General features: G+C 34.4%; 1 protein-coding gene across 1 annotated transcript in view; it reads left to right on the top strand.

Moving 5' to 3' along the window:
- Positions 1–18,781, top strand: part of alk (ALK receptor tyrosine kinase) — a 797,750-nt gene that overhangs the window by 600,257 nt on the left and 178,712 nt on the right. The gene's annotated exons all lie outside the window — the stretch shown is intronic.

The following is an 18,781-nucleotide window of genomic DNA, read 5'->3' as shown; positions in this document are numbered from 1 at the left end:
TGTCTAAATTCTAAAGTCTAAATTAGCTGTGCTGAATCTGGGTTTCTGACTTTTACTTCTGACTTTTTTAAAGTTGTTTCAATGCTAAGTATTTAAAACTAAAATAGGAAAATATATGATTTACTTCCACTTAAATGCACTTAAAGTATTAAGATTATATTGTTTGAAAGGAACTCAAAAGAAGTTTTTTAAGCTTTTGCTGTTGCTGTAGGTAATTGCTAAGGACTTTTAAGAATTAGTTTTCAGACTAGGAAAATATAGAATAATACTGACCCCCTGTTCAGTTTCAAGTAAAATCACAAATAGAAGCTTTAATGTCTCAGGATTCTGTCATGACCATGGTATTTTGGGACATTTACTGTGTTTGGATGGCTTGTTTGTTTGTCATCAAGACCAAACTTCATAATTACTATATTTAGTGCTTCAGTTTTAAAAGAGAGTTGCTACAGTTTTAAAATTGTGTGTAATAATGTGATAACATAGTTAACTACTTAGTGATTAATTGTAGAAATTATGTTATACAATTATGCATTGGCAATCTGCATTTCTGACTTTTGTCCTAGTGTTTCAATTTTAAGCTAAGATAGAACATTTTACAGGTATTGAGATTTAATTGATTGGAAGTCGAACATCTGTAGTTCCAAGATATATATTTTTTAAAGATTTTGCAGTTGCTTTTTCTGAAGAAATATTTTTTTATATTAGAAAATATAAAATAACACTAACTCCCTGTTTAGTTTCAAGTAAAATCGCATATAGAAGCTTTAATGTCTTAGTTTTCCATCATGTCCATTATATTTTAGAACATTTGGATGTTTGGATGATTTGTTGGTGTTTTACACATATTTCACATATTGATTAGTCATCAAGACTTTCTATAAAAAAAAAAAAAAACTTTATAACTACTGTAATTACTGCTACAATTTTATAAAAGAGTTACTACAGTTTTGCTTAAGCGTTCAAATTCTGTGTAATAGTGTAATTACATAGTTTATTACATAGTTAATGTAATAATAATTAAGTAATTATTAAGTAATTAATTGTGGTAATTATATTATGCGTTGACAATCTAAATTTCTGGCATTCTGTCAGATACTAAGAATTTAAACCAAAAATGTAAAAAATAAAAATGATTGAGATTTAATTGATTGGAGTTTGAAAATTCTAAAAATCTGCAGTTCCAAGATACTTTTCACGATTTTGCTTTTGCTTTTGTTGTAGATAATTTCTGAAATCTCACTTTTTTTTTCCACATTTGAAACTTACACTGCCTACCTGTTCAGTTTCAGGTCTGACAGTGAGTTGAAACTTTAGTGTCTTTGATTTCTATCATGACTTTCTAATTTAGAGACTTTTTGGATTGTGTGTTAGATGTTTTGCACATCTTGGTTGCTTATTAACCTTTTAGACCTTCTTTGTAAGCTAACACTTAAGTTTTTAATTTCCATAACTATTTCATAACTTTTTTATTACTGGCGTAGTTATATTAATAGGCCTTAAAATAGAGCCCTGTGGGATTCACATTTTATTCACAGTAGCTACTCTACTAGAATTAATAAAGTAATAATATGCAAGGCAATTTGCTTATCTTGGTTGGTCAATAACACCTTAGACCCTCTGTGTAAGCCCACACTTCAGTTTTTTTTTTTTTTTACTAACTACTGGAATTACTAATTACTATTCATAACACATTATAAACTACAAGCGTAAGGGTTTTCAATGAAAGGAGTTATAATATCTGTTCATAAGGACGTTGTACAATGTCGTATTGTAATGCACTATAACACAGATTTGCTATACGTTTGTATAATGCATTATTATATGCAGCTATTTCTCAAATTAAGCTTTTATACAAGTATATAACACATTATTAAGCCTTATATACAGTCATTACTGACTTTTAAAAACTGACATGTTTAAAAAAAATATATGAAAAATATATGAAAACTCACTTCACTTAAAGCCAATAATGACTGTATATAAGGATTTATAATGTGTTACAAACTTTTTTTTTTATATGAGCTCAATATGAGAAATCATTGCTGCATAATGCATTACACCAAACTATACCAAATCTGTGTTCTACTGCATTACATCACTACATTGTACAATGTACTTATGAACAGGTATTATAAGGCATTATAAGCCCTTTCTTTTTACATCTTTATTCTTGTAGTACTTTGTGCTTGTAAAATGTACTTAAGAGCTATTATACAGGCACATTACAATCATTATAAGGTATGATGCATGTCATGTAATGCATTATGAATGCATTTATAATGCATTATGAATACAGAGTTCATAGGAAGTGTTGCCAAATTATTAAATTAGTAAATGAGTCATTTTTTGGGTTGTAAATCACGGTTGGAGTTGTGAGACAGGTGTGAAGGAACTCATTATGTACTGTATGCATTAGAGAATCATACATTATGAGGGATTAAGATGTAGAAGTTTCACGACTGGTCCCCAACTACTCTAATGATCCATTCTTCTCTTCTCCCTGTATGCGATGCAGCTCTGCAGTCTCGTAAGTGGGACCATTACGGCAGAGTGAAGTGTTTACGGGGCCGGCTAAAGCAGATAAAAGTGCGATGTGGTCCGCTGTGAGATTTATTGAAGTGGCCACTCTTCCTTCGTCTTGTAAAAGCTCACTCTCTTCAACAACAGCCTTTATGAGGAGCCCGGCCCCGCAGAGCCTTCAGTAGCCATTATCTAGCATGAGCTGGCATCTCACAGCCAGGGATCTTCTTCTGCCTATTCTAAAAGAGGTGCTGGTGTGCGGCCGGTTCTCTTTCGGGGTCAGAATTGGCAGAGACAGCCACGCAGATCAAATCCGCCAGCTTCATCGATAATGCATCGCCAGCGTTCCAGATCCAGAGGCAAAAAATTGACCAAACATAAACCAAACAAGATTAAAATCGCATTCAATTTGGGTTCCGTTCTCCGTTCTTCTACTCTCTGCGCTACGCGTGAGAGATTTGAACGCTTCTATTTCAAATTCCCACGCACTTTTGCTCAAGTATTCAGTTGTAATTTTTAGGGGTGTCACGATTCTATAAATCCTCGATTCGATTTCATTATCTTTGCTTTTTTCTTTTTAGATTAGTCTATGGTCAGTCATTGGTTTGATTCATCAAATTTACAATATCTTATTTTAAAAGGTGGGCTTGATATAAGTGATGCAAACTGATACAAGTGATCTGTAATACACCACACTAATGGCACTAATGGTCAAATTTAAATAATTTAATTAAGATATATATATATATATATATATATATATATATATATATATATATATATATATATATATATATATATATATATATATATATATGTAATGCCATCTAGTGTTTTTTTTTTTTTTGGTAGCAGCAGTGTGCACTATTAAAACAGCAATGTGCAACATAACAAAATAAATAATAAAAAATACAGGAACAGTCATGTACAAAATAATAGAACAATTAGAGCCTTAACAAACTGACCTCTATCCTACTATAACAGCTAAGCATGAAAAATAGGACTCGGTCCCTGAGAATGAGAAGTTTTTTTCTTTAACAAAGATATATTATTAACTTTATCTGACAGAAAGATGCTCCTTGAGGTACCAAAACTATTAACATATTTGATGCTAGACAAAACAACTGTTATTTTTATATTTTCAAGTTTTCTTTAAGAAGATGAGAAAGTCCACATTCTCTGGAGAAAGAGCTGCTCTTTGAGCAGTCACAATGTCTGCGGCGTCGGCTACAGTGTGCCGCGACATTTACCTAGTGCGCGTGTGGTTGCGTAGCTTAGAGGGAGGGATCGTCAATCATCTTTTTGACTTCGAGGCTCGAGACCATGACATAATTTTGATCGATTTCAATGAAAGATCAAAATCGTGACACCCCTAGTAATTATACTGTTGTATACAGTATATAGATTAATTATGTTGTTATTTACTAAGTTGACTTAATAATAGTATGTGTTTGTTGAGAATCTGAATTTCTAACTTTTACAAAGGTGTTTCAATGCTGAGAGTTTAAACCTAAAAAAAGAGGAAATATGATTTTATTTAACTTAAATGCTCTTAAATGCACTTAAAGTATTGAGATTATGTTTTGATTGTGTTGAACGGTACTTAAGAGAATTACTTTAAGCTTTTGCTGTTGCTGTAGGTAGTTACTAAGGACTTCTAAGAATTCATTTTTTTCAGTGTAAGAAAATATAAAATTACACTGACTCAAAATGACCTGTTTAGTATCAAGTAAAATCACAAATAGAAGCTGTAATGTCTCAGTTTTCTATCATAACCATGATGATTTGGGACAATTACTGGGTTTTGGTTGGCTTGTTTATGGATTGTTTATCATCAAGACTAAATTACTATATCATGACTACTATAATATACGAATATACAGTTTTATAAGGTAGTTACTACAGTTTTAAGTCGTCGAAAGTGTTAAAATTGTATGTAATAATGTGATTACATAGTTTATTACACGTTAATTAATTGTAGAAATTATATGCATTCACAATCTGCATTTCTGACTTCTTCCCAAGTGTTTCAATGCTACGAATTTAAACCTAACACAGAAAACTGTACAGGTATTAAAAATTAATTAATTAGAATTCGAAAATCTGCAGTTCCAAGACACTTTTCAAGATTTCGCTGTTGCTTTTGCTTAAGATAATCTCCAAAGTGTTAAAAAATATATTTTTCTTATTGGAAAAATAGCAAATGATGCTGACTACCTGTTCACTATCAAGTAAAATCACAAATAGAAGCTTTAATGTCTTAGTTTCTATCATGATCATGATGATTTGGGACAATTACTGGGTTTTGGTTGGCTTGTTTATGGATTGTTTATCATCAAGACTAAACTTTATTACTATTATTATATACTGCTACAGTTTTATAAGAGAGTAATTACAGTTTTAAGTCTTAAGTGTTAAAATTGTATGTAATAATGTGATTACATAATTTATTACACAGTAATTAATTGTAGAATTTATATGCATTCACACATCTGCACTTCTGACTTCTGCCCAAGTGTTTCAATGCTAAGAATTTAAACCTAAGTTAGAAAATTTTACAGGTGTTAAAATTTAATTAATTGTAATTCGATTCAATTCCAATACTTTGCTGTTGCTTTTGCTTAAGATAATCTCCAAAGTCTAAAAAAAAATATTATTTTAAATATAATAGAAAATAGAAAATGATGCTGACTACCTGTTCTATATCAAGTAAAATCACAAATAGAACTTTAATGTCTTAGTTTCTATCATAACCTTTATTCTTTAGAACATTTGGATGTTTGGATGATTTGTTGGTGTTTTCCACATTTTGCACATTTTGATTAGTCAACAAGACTTTAGACCTTCTATGAAAAAAACAAACTTCATAACTACTATAATTACTACTACAATTTTAAAAGAGAGTTATTACAGTTTTGCTTAAGTGTCAAAAATTTAAGTGTGTAATAGTGTAATTACATAGTTTATTACATGGTAATTAATTGTGGTAATTATATTATGCGTTGACAATCTTTTCATGAGAATTTCATCTTCTCCTGCCTATTCTAAAAGAGGTGCTGGTGTGCGACTGGTTTTCTCTTTCGGGGTCAGAACTGGCAGAGACAGCCACGCAAATCAAATCCGCCAGCTTCATCGATAATGCATCGCCAGCGTTCCAGATCCAGAGGCAAAAAACTGACCAAACATTTTAGACGAAAATCGCATTCAATTTGAGTTCCAGACTCTACTCTCTGCTCTACGCGTGAGAGATTTGAACGCTTCAGAAATTCCCACGCGCCGAAAGCGAACAAGCGGTCAACGCTGGAGATTAATATCGCATTATAGGGAACTTGTCATATGGCAGGGAGCTGGTGATTAAAACCACTGTGGCTTTCGTGGCTTTTGAGCACATTTGCTGATTGATTTTGCATATTAATTCGACATTTCCCGGCTAACCGAAAGCATGCATCTGTTGTTTCACAACGGCGGATTCGATTCCAGTTGTTGCGCAGAACAAATGATCAAATGAGGAGGTGTTGAATCGTTGTGTCTGCTGGAAATGATGAATCAGTAATATCTGCTCGAAAAAAATTAATGATGAATTTATAGTTGAGCTACACTCAAAATTAAAGGTGTGTTAAGCATTTTTTTTTTTTAGCAAAGAAGCCAAAAAAAGTATTAATTTCGGTTCTATAAACAACCCTGTTTGAGGGAGAAGAAACTTTGGTAACACTTTGTATGAGTGTCATCTTTATTAGACTTTATAACTACATTCATAATATATTATAATGCATTCATAAGGCATTATAAACATGGCTATAAATATTTATAAAAATGCATAACCCATTATAGCCATGTTTATTAAGCATTATGACTTGTGATCATAATACATTATAAGCTATGCTTATGACATACATGTTAAAATAGTATATATCTATCGTCAAAAATCTAGTCCCACAATGAAAGTCTGTCACTTTACAGCGCACTTTACAGACCTGTTATAATACATTATAATTAACTATAACTTATGTTATATTCAAGACAAGTATAATTCATGAATGGTAAAAAATATTTTTATAGGATTATTAAGGGGTGTGTTTATAAATTGGAAGCTGTTTTAATCATGATACAGTCTACAAGCAGGGACTGAGTTTCTTGGTATTGATGTATAACATGTTTTAAACACAGCTATTATTGCATTATAATCACAGTTCATGATGCATAATAAACATGGCTATGATGAATTATAAAGTTTTATAAATATGTATAGCCATGTTTATTATGCCTTATGAATGCATTATAATGTGTTATAAATATGTTTATAGAGTCTTATAGAGATGACATTCATAGAAAGTGTTACCGAAACTTTTTAAAGGCTGCAATGCTCTGCAAAGATCCTTTTTTTGATTATTGCACCTTTCCATACCAAATCATACCTTATTTACTTACTTACTTATTTATGTATAACTTATTTACTTATTTATCTTTCATATAATAATACATGGCATATCTACTGTATGCCCAATACAATAAGGCATACCAGTGAGTCATAATTAGAAATATGTACATATTCAAGAATATTTATTTTAAGTATATTTAGCTGTTTATATTCTTAATACTGTATATTCATACACTCTTGTTGTTGTAAACATATGAGTTTTTTAACAGTGTTTTTTTTTTGTTGCCTTACAAAGTTAGACCACTTTTACTGGATTAATCAGGATGAGGTTATTTTTAATTGAGCTAAACTGCTGTTTTTAATTTTGCAGTTTAATCTGATACTGTATATATAAGCCAGATAATATACTGCTATGAACTGCATGCTGCTCCATGCTGTTTACACATGGAGTAATGTGCTGCATTCACTGCTCGCATCTGCACTGCACGTCCCAATAAAAAAACACTGTGTTTAAAAGCATGTTAAAATTTTTGCAACCACACCAGACAGCTCTGACCAATCAGAGGAGACGGTGTGCTCACATGGTTTATTGGTGCACATTTTGGTGCGTTTAGGTTTATGCCTGTGTGAAACCAAACCAAACAAACTAAACTAACTCATCAACTGATCCAGCCCTTAGAAACTTTTACAACTACAGGTGTTAAAACACTCTTTTATACTCAGAAAAATAAGCTTTAAGTCAGAAATCCTTACAATCCTTACAACCAATCGAACCAATATCCAATTTATCTTGCATTCTTTATTCCAGAACCCCGCGTTGGCTTTAACTCCCCTCAAAAATACATGTATATACTAGGTTTTTTTTTATTTTACACACCAATTTTAATTTTACTTGTTGCCTTCTTTTAGAAGGTCAAAGTTAGATCACTTTTACTGGATTAATCAGGATGAGGTTCTCATCTCTAGTTCCTGGTGGAGACCTCCTCCTACCTTGCACCTTTTGGGTGCTTTCTTACTCTAAAACACATCAAAACTAGTCAAAAGTGAAATTTAAGTTTGCTATAACCATAGAGACTCCCAAGCTCCCAATTTTTGTTCCTTCTAAAAAAGGGAATTCATGTCATAATGCTCCAGAAGATCTGGTGTTGGTTGCATAAAGAAACATTTTTGTAAAAGTAATATTTGTTAAACTTTTTAAGTTTAACGTTTCTGTCACATATTTTAAGAATTATTTATCTTTACCATTTAACCATTTTTTGGTACCACTTTAAAATAAGACTACCTTTATAAAGGGTTTATAAATTGTTTACAATTAGTTTATTAATGTTACTAATTAGGTTGTAAATGCCTTAAAAATCATTAATAATCAGTTATAACACATATGTAGAAAGGGCAACAATGACCTGTTGTTTGCCAAATAGTGATCCCACAGCCATCTATATTGTTGCCCTTTATACGTATGTGTTATAACTGATTATTAATAATATTTAAGGCATTTACAACCTAATTAGTAACCATTAATAAACTAATTGTTAACCATTTATAAACCCTTTATAAAGGTAGGCTTATTTTAAAGTGGTACCCATTTTTCTATATAATTTAAATAATGTGAAAGCAGATATGCAGATCATTATATTGGACCCAGAACGGGCACACGGAACAGTGCCTGCAGTGGAGACACTGGCATTTGCAGTTCTGTAAATCAGTCAGGTTTAGATGTATAGCCTGGACTTCAATACTTACCCGTTCCTGAAAGCTCAGCCTGCTGCTGGACGCTCAGGATGCTGCAGGATGTGACAGCAGGACTAACACAGGGCTCCTGCAGTGATCTGTATGGGTCCTGGTGTCCCTGTGCCATGCTGGGGACAGCTTGTTGTAAAAGTGCTGCCTTTCTACATAAAGTGACACAAAACACTGAGAGTCCTGCAGACCGTGCTCATCAGAAGTCCCAGAGCGTTTCTCTGAAGATCCAGGCTTTACACAGAATCACTCATTCTCTCAGTCTTCTTTCAGAAGCTGTGTTAATGCAGGTTCACACAGACTGGATAACGGAGATGATTATATTAAATACAGTATAAGGTACAGTAATTTGTATTAAAGCAAATGAAGGTGTTTGTTGTGTATTGGATATTTAATACACTAATTAGCCATTACATGAAACCACAGAAAGATGAAGTGAATATCGTTACTGTCCAATAAAAAATAATAATAATAAGTATCTCAAATTTTGTGGATTTTTAGGTGATAGTACATAATTTGAACAAATAAACTGTCCCTTACACTGTTCCAAAATTTCCTGATGAACGGACCAATAGAAACTCTTCAAAATGACCTGAAATAAACTCTTTTTACATTGACCTCCATTGAACATTAAGAGGGTTTTTTTTTTCTCTCCTGTAAAGTTGCTGTTTTGGAGACGCTTGTTTTTCATTGGACAGCAACGATATGGTATCTCTCAAGCTGTAAATTCTAAGTGTAAGATGATATATTAGATGATTAAAGGCGACATGTTATACTATATATATATTTATTTTAGGGCTGTCAACGTTAAAGGGTTATCACATGCAATTCATTTGGAATAAGTAATGCATTATTATTATTTTTACGCAATTGACCCCAGCTTTTGCCATAATTTGCTCTGCCCCAATCAGAGCATACAATGTGCTCATGTGGTTTATTGGTGCACGTTTTGATGCGATTAGGTTTATGCCTGTGTGAAACCAAACTAAACAAACTTATCAACTGATCTGGACCATAGAAACTTTCACAACTACATGTGTTAAAACACTCTTTTATACTCAGAAAAATAAGCTTTAATTCAGAAATCCTTACAATCCTTATAACCAACCGAACCAATATCCAATTTAGCATAGCATTCTTTATTCCAAAACCCCACTTTGGCTTTAGCTCCCCACAAACATACAAGTATATACTAGTATTTTAATTTTACACACCACTAATATAAATATATATTTACATTTAGGTATATATATATACTATATATATATATATATATATATATATATATATATATATATATATATATATATATATATATATATATATATAGTAGTTCTAATCCATATTAGACTAAACAACTAAACACAACTAAACAAAAAATACTTTTAGAATAAAAAATAAATAAATAAATAAACAAGAACTTTTAAAAGTATCCTCAAGCACAATCACAAAGACCATCAAACGATATGATGAAACTGGCTCTCATCAGTACCGCCCCAGGGGAAGAAAAAAAAAAACACTTGATAAATGTTATTTATTATCAGTGGAAGTCAGTGGAAAGTGATTTAATTTCAGGTCCATTTTTACTGGCCCATTCATCATAAATATGCAAAATACAACGGTCAGATTTTAAAATGATGTCAAAGTTTTAAAAAAACATTTTGTGTAATAATGTCAAATATATGTTTTTGAGCATAATATTGGGAATATACATGCTAGACATTTGGAGTAAAGTTTAGGAATGCTTTTGCAATAAAATGAAATTTCTCAATATATGCTTCAATATTTTGTTTTGATGCCTACAAGCAGTTACTGTATGTGTCCTGACTGATCAGTTCTGGAGAAACGCGCTCGGCCTGCCTCACTCTAAACACATCTGCATTAATAGTAACTGCCTCTCCTCACTTCCTCATTTGTTATCTGACTATTGTTGTTGTTCAGCACTGGTATAAAATGCCTCTCTACTGTAAACACACACACCACACACAACTTGCATATTTCCTGATTTCCTCTGCCTCAGTCAGGCTGCCTCGTGCTACCTGATTCAATAAGTTTGGGGGGAAAGTGCGCATGTCGGGCTGTGTGTGTGTGTGTGTGTGTGTGTGTTTGTGGTGGTAGGGGGGAGACAGCACGCTGCTTGTCATGCAAATTCAGACGCAGACAGGTCTCTAATTGTTCCAGGCTTCTGGAGCTCAACCGGTTCCCTGCGTTCGCCCAATCAAAGCCCACAGGTTCACCCACTCCACGAGTGTACTTCCCCGAGCACGCTGTGTTCCTTTGTTCACGCTGCATGTTCTGCTCGCTGTCCTTTAGACGCAGCTGCTTGCCATAACAGATATTAGCAGATTGACATGCTTTACAGCCCGCCTTGTATTCCTCAAGCACCTGCCAGCACAGCTCAAATTACTTGCCACCCAGCAAGGTGTGCGTTTGATGGACTGAGTCCCAAAGCTAATTCTTAGAAGGGAGGTGGTGTGTGTGTGTGGGTGCCTGTTTGTGTGTGTGGAGTGTGTGGGAGTGTTTTCATACATTTTAGATGTATGAAAAACTTTTCCTTTAGGTCAGGATTTAATGTTTTTTCTTAATAAAAAAAATAAAAATAATAAAAGTACTTCAAAGTAGGCCTGTCACTATAATTACATTATCGACATCGACATCATTCAATAAATGGACATGACCTTAATCATTTTAATAATCGTGATATCATCCATTGTGTCTGCACTTACAAAATTCACTTACATATATTGTGACTGTGGGTGTGGCCATGTGACCTGGCAGTGTGGAAGCACACAGAAAAAAATGCCATCCATCAACACCCAAAATAAACTTAAAGAAACATAATAACGGCCCAGTGTGGCTTTAGTCGCTTAACTTGAGTGTCTCTTAGGTTTGTGTTGCCTCAACCTTCCTCTCACCATCAGCGCATCTCCCGAGTGAGGCTGAGGCAGGGTCTTTATGCCTGTCCAATGCGGTACAGCTGGGACAGACCGGTGCTGCGCGTCACGGTATGGAGTGGACCTACGGTTTTCCTGTCTCTGCACTTTGCCATGTGTGTTTATATATGTACAGTATATATGTGTGTGTATGTATATATGACTATAACCTACTTTGCTTCAAGCTGGGAACCTTTCGGGTTCCAAAATTAGGTGTGTGAACAGGAATGGAAAGTTTATTGGCTTTAAAAGGGTGTAATACCCTAATGATATTATGTTATTATTATATTAATGCCATTTAATTGTCTTTAAATGCCAGCAATATCGTTTATCGCAATAATTTCTGGGACAACATATCTTTCACAAAAAGTTTTTATCGTGACAGGCCTACTTCAAAGTCAAATTTGAGCAGTGCTTTATTAGAACCACTTTAGGTTCTTTAAAGAGCCACTAAACCCTAAACCATATATATATATATATATATATATATATATATATATATATTTTTTTTTTTTTTTTTTTTTTTTCAGTAATAGCTAAAATGTTTTCATTGGAAGTAATAAAACATACCAGGCCTGCTTTTCATTGTCATAAACCATTCCCAAACTTTAAAAAAAAAATGCTTTTACTGTGGTAATTTCCGCCTCTGCAGCGCCCTCACAGGTTCAACTGTGCTACAGGCGAGTACCAAAGTACACTGACATATCACAATATACAGATCAGTCAATCAATAATACCATCCCCCTGCTGACATCTAACCATCTGCATCTCACCGCTATTAGAGGCACACTGCTGCTGTTGCAGCTCAGCCAATCAGCTTTTCCTCCTGCCCTGCCTCTAAACCCATACATCACCCAGTGCATCTCCCAAAGTACTCTCACATTTTTTTAGGCTTTTTCAAATTTGAGTTGAGGGTCAAGTCAGCAAAAATTAGACTGTTAAGTGCCCCTCTAAATGCCACTGTAAGCCTAAATATGAATTTTCTTTCTAATTGGGATAATTTAGTTCTTTAATATGGGTTAAATTGGGTTAATTAATTAAAACTGGATTTCGAATAGCTTTGTCTAAAATTGAGTCAATTGGACACAATTGGGCACAATCCTGACCAATCACAAGGCTAACGTAGCTGTGCCCTCTCTCTTCGAGCCTGAGCAACCGAAACCAGAACCAAAATGAGCTGGTGAGCTGTCGCTTAGCAACCATCTTCGAGATCCAAATATTAAGCAAAATCTAAATATTAATCAAGTCATGCTTTGCTATCTCAAAGCTGGGTGCGTTGCTATGGTTTCATTTGTCATTGATAGAAAGCTGTCAATCTTATTCTAATCATTTATTCATAATGATATTTATGATCACGCCCAGAATATTAGTATATAGTTTTTATGTTTTAGATTCTTCAAAGTAGCACCTCTTGCTTAGATGACAGCTTTGCACATCTTGGCTGGATTTTCTCAGTCAGCTTTATGAGGTAGAGTCACCTGGAATTTCAGGCTTTCAGTTAACAGCTGTGCTTGTGTGTTTGAGAGCATCAGTTGTAAAGTTGTGAAGAGTTAGAGTTGGTATACAGTGAATAGAACTATATACAACTATATATAGAACTTCCTATATGTAAAAATGGCACCAAGAACACCCTAAAAACCGGATGACCAAATATTGAGTCAAAATACAAAATATCAAGCCATCAAAGTTTTATTAAAACTGAATAGTTATTAAAACAGCACTGATGCACTCTTTGCTGTTGCATATTTGAATGTAATACTGCACCAGGACTGCAGATATTTTTCAATTCAGCTCTAAACTCATCATTGGTTGAGTTTTGCCCTCTTAAACTGAACTGCCAGAGCTACATTTCACAGTTTGGTGACTTTGCCCAATCTTGCACACGTTCCCCTGTTTCCTCTATTTAATTGTCAGGTTAAGTATGAGTGTTAGAGCGCAGAAATCACCAAAGTGTGGCGAACTTTGGCCCACGCTTTCCCAGTCTTTTTTTTTTTTAGCTCCACTGCACCCAGAATTTTTTAGATATTTTACATACTTTTAAAACATATTTTTTTAAACCAGCAATATCTATGTAGATAATGTCATGTAAGGGTGTTTAGTATTATGATTTTTATGCCAGAATAGTTGCTTATTTGTCCAGTAGAAATAGTAGTAGACATAATCTGATATATGAACCCCCACTCATTGCATCCAAAAACTTGGATTGTGTTGGATTGCAATGCTATTTGGTAGGCAGATAAAAGTTACCAGGGATAATAAATGACTACATGTAGACTAATATGGGCAGTATACAGTATATTAAGCTACAAATACAGAAATACATATAGAACAAAATGTGTAATGCAACGTAACAGATGTCTCAGTCTGGGGTTGTAGAGGTTCCTAATGGTATTTGCGTAATAATAATCCATCCCATGCAGCTCCAATATTCTCACATATTCCCACACATTTTTAATCAGGAATAAATCTGGCAATGCCTTCAAGGCAGGCTCTTGAGAATACAGCAGTATGTGGACAAGCATTGTCCTGTTTGAAGAGGACAATAAGCACCATTCTCTGGCAGAAATCGCATCCACATTCAACGCAAGAACTCCCACATATAGTACAGTATATGTTTGTATCATTTATATACATTACCTTAGTTACAAAAGTTTGGACACACCCCCTGTCATGTAATGTTTTTTTTTTTATTTTTTACATTGTAGATTAATATTGAAGACACCAAAACTGAACTCATATGCAATTATAAAGTAAACATTTAAAAAAAAAAAAGGAAAATCATTTTTGTACCTTAGATTCTTTAAAGTAACACCTTTTTCTTTGATGCCAACTTTAAATTCCCCCATTATTCTCTCAGTCAGCTTCATGAACTGTCTTAAAGGAGTTCTAGAGGTGCTGAGATCTTGTTAACTGCTTTTCCTTCCTTCACTCTGAGCTCCAATTTGTCCCAAACCACCTGGGTTTGGGTTTTTATGTCAGATATTTTTTTGAAGCCAAACACATTTGTGTTTTTTTGTCTACTACCTAACTGCATACAGTATGTGTTTCTTCATAGGTTTTAAGTCTTTAATATTAATCTACAATGTAGTGAGAAAGTCCAAACTTTTTATTGGTATTATATGTTCGGTGACGCTTTATAATAAGACTACCTTTATAATGGGTTTATTAATATTGACTAAAAAGGTTGCAAATACTTTAAAACCCATTAGTAAGCCATTAATAAATATGTAACAATACAAATAAAAATGGCAACAGTGAGCTGATTTGCAAAATAGTGATTCCACACTTATTTATTCTGTAAAATCTCAGCTCTTTCTAGATCCTGATCTTACTTTGTGTTTTCCATCAGTCATCATTTAAACCTGTTTTAATAATACTGTATATTTGTAATTATGTTTAACTATTCACTAGAAATTAAATGACTAAGTTGAATTAAATGACTAAGTAAAAAAACAAATCACTGATGCCTTTTCAACTGATGTGTTGTAACTGCTAATCAAAGGTTTTTAAGGCATTTACCACCTAATCAAAAATAGTGAATAATCTCATTTATAAAGCATTTATGAACCCTTTATAAAGGTAGTCTTATTTTAAAGTTTCTTTACCAATTTTACGATTTATTACATTTTTCTTTGTGTGGAACAAAAAATGTTTTTTTTTTTTTTTTTTTGGTTTTCCATGCCATTCCTAAAACTATATAACTATATGTTTTTCAACATACAGTAAATATACACCATAGGTATATATATATATATATATATATATATATATATATATATATATATATATATATATATATATATATATATATAAATACAACAGACAGTTCAAGGCCCATTTTGAAAGTTTAAGCCACTTTGAGCTCAAGCAAACCCTCCATCATCGTAAAATAAAATAATAAAGAAAAAAAAAATCTATATTTGTATTAGATTCATTTCATCTCGGTTCAGAAAAAAACAGTGCTTAGCACCGTCGTCTCTGGAGGTCACTTTTTTTCCTCAGGTCCTGGATGTTTTGCTTTTACGAGCAGACGAGCGGCTTGCCTTGTCATAAAATCTTAACTTACTCGCCATTTATTTCTGTCTGACTCATCTGCTTTGAGAGCCCTCTGGCAAACCTGATTTTGATCACAATGACACCATAAAAAACATATCTGGCAGCCTGCGTGAAGTTGGGGGCTTGGGTTTGATGAGGCTCATTTATATTCAGGTCTCTTCTCTTTTTGAAGTGCGCGAAAGTGAACGCAGCTAGCAGAAACAGATCCCTTACATGGAGCGAGGAAAGGAAAAGGCATGCGGCCACTAATCGCTGCTCCCTATTAGTCAAACGAATTCAGCGAGAGTGTCTGCGAGCGGCGTTTCTTCTCCACACGAGAATCAAGGTGCCTTTCTAATTAGCCCTTCTGTCATGAGGCTAAAGGGTGAATCAGTCCTGTGGAAAAGAGCAGCTTCCAGTGTGCAGCATTGATCACTTCTCATAGATTGGCCTGCGAATGGAATGGAAAGCCTGAAAGGGCATCTGCAGCTTGAGCATTCTAATCCAATCTCACGTCCTTTTGGCCTAATTTTTCAATATTGTGATGAGAAGAAAAGAAACACTTGATATTAAAGCCAGCAGTACTGTAGTATTAAGCGTTTCATACTGGTATCGAGTGTCAATCTGGTGGGAATCGCAGTTGTAGGTGCTCACAGCTTGTTCACAGTCTAACACCTTATACACACCAGCCATTAGCGCAGTTGCATTGCTGATATCCAAGCCTCCAGGTCTTCAGGGGCTTTGCCTGGAGTCTTGCACTCCAGCAGCTGTATGGCTACACTTCCACAGCAATCCTTACATCAGCATTCCGTCATGTCTCAAAATCTGACAAGTTCCGAGCACATGTCTGAATTTTTACAAGTCTGTCTGGAATCGTGTGTGATTTTCTTCAAAATAAAGAGGTTGAGAAGTTCTTTTCTGGGTCGTTGCAGAAAAAAGAACCACTTTTCCATCATCTAAAGAACCTTAACATTTATTCTTTTCAGAAGCAAATCTTTGTAAATGAGTGAAACGATCCTTAAAGTGACAAAAATGCTTAAAACTCAGCATTTATTTTGAATTTCTTTAGTTTTGGCACTCTAACATTCTTTAAAATAAAGCCAGAGTTTTTTTTTTTTTTACTGGTTTAAGCAAAGACTCTGTAATGCTGTCTTTTAGTTGCCAGCTCAAAATGATTAAATGTTTGCAGGAGCTCTTGTGTCAGTGTCATTTACAGCAACATGGTTTGCTTAGTTACCCAACAAACAATGCCTGATTGTCCTTCAGAGGGTGCTAATGACACTATTCATAGTAAAGCTCCCAACACTAAAAGGGTGAAGTAGCACATGCCTCCTCCGACACATGTGAAGAATGCTGATAAATGCTGATGAATCGTTAATGAGTAGCCGGTGTGTTCAGAGGCTCTGATACATCAGCTAACAGATGCCTGTGATCACCAGTGTTGGGCACGTTCCTTTGAAAAAGTAATTAGTTATAGTTACTAGTTACTTCTCCAAAAAGTTTACTGAGTTACTAACTGAGTTACTTCACTATAAAGGTAACTAGTTACCAGTAAAAGTAATTATTGGGTTACTTTTGTGTTACTAGCCCCCAACGTGCACATTTATACCTTTGACCTCAGTGAGTTTGAAATAGTGTCGGTATTTCCTTCTGGAAATGGCTGTTTTGCCGCTGGAGTCCTCCTCACTCACCATCTCTCGCTGTGCACTGTAACCACCCGCCACTATGCATGCGCTCTAAACTCCCACCCACCTATTTTCTCTGACTGGATGTTGGATGTTGGATGTTGGAAATGGTAATGGCATTATAGTGACAGTCAGAGTAGTTAGTTAGATTTCTCCTTACTGAAAAAGCGTAACAGCCTGACAGCATTAGTAATGCCATTTATCTCAACACCGTCACTCCCATCACTGGTGATGACCAACATCACCTGTGGGGCCAACTGTGCTCTCTCAGACCCCTGGATTTAAGCATTCAAGTGGACACCAAATTGACAGATGTAAGAAATTGTAAGCATTCCTTACAATTAACCATCAATATTACTTTTAGTACACCTGAACATACTAAAACTATTTGGCTGTGTAGTGATTTTTTTTGTACCAGATTTCTATAAAGCTGCTTTGCAGTATCAGTTGTAAAAAAACACTGACTAGATACATTTGATTTGGTTTGATATGTTACCTGAAAATTGCCTGGAATAGATATTGTACATCTTATATTGGTAGCAAAATTGTCCTCTACATCAGTTTTATTTTGTGTTTTATTTAATCTTCTCCCATTTACTCTCCCCAATTTAGCTTTAGTCATAGTCATAGTTTCTTTATTTATCTCCCAAGGAGAAATTTAGCTTGGATTGAGGACATACTGCACTACAACACAAAAACAGACAAACATACGGACAATCATGTGACCAAAACCATATCATTACAATACATTAAGAATTTAAAGTGCATTACATTACAACCCCTCAGCCCCTATACAACCAAATACAGTCAGATGTCCTTATTATTTAGAATCTTAATTGACAGTGGTACAAAAGAATGTTTAAACCTATTGTGCCGGCACAAAGGAACCCTGTATCTTCTACCTGAGTTCATGAGCTGGTACTCCTGATGTAGCACGTGTACTATTGGATACAATATTCCTAGCCTGCTAGGTCACTTTGTTCCACCCATTCAGCTGCTACTCGCTAGCTGTGTATCCCCATTCACTAGTGATGCCACAACACAAGGAGGGTGAAGCCAAGGAGTGATGAGTGGAAAGAGCGCCACCTACCCACCCAGAGAGAGCAAGGGCAGTTCTAAGGCTCTCTAAGGGCTCTGGCAGCTGGTGGCAAACTGCATAATCGGGATTGGAACCAGCAATCTCCTGATCATTGTTAAAAAATGGTTTATTGTCCATAAAAGGCTTAAAGAACATGACAAGAGAGTTCAAAGAGCTTCTCTGGTCTCAGATCAGATTAAGCATTGGGGCACTGGAATGTGCTGAAACAACAACAAGTCCAATCTATTTACTTATTACTTTTGTGAAGTCCATGTTTTATTGGGACTTGTTTTGTTGTGGGACTGTTGTGGTAGCATACAGAAAGAAGACCCACAGCATATTAGTTCACTATGTTTTGGCTTTTTTTTTTTTTAAGTCTTTTTACCAGTTTTACCTTTTTATTTGATCTAAA

The sequence above is a fragment of the Astyanax mexicanus genome, chromosome 14, assembly GCF_023375975.1.
Source record: "Astyanax mexicanus isolate ESR-SI-001 chromosome 14, AstMex3_surface, whole genome shotgun sequence".
NCBI classification, from domain to species: domain Eukaryota; kingdom Metazoa; phylum Chordata; class Actinopteri; order Characiformes; family Acestrorhamphidae; genus Astyanax; species Astyanax mexicanus.
The sequence above is the reverse complement of the archived record's forward strand: the minus strand, read 5'-3'. Positions and strand labels throughout refer to the sequence as shown.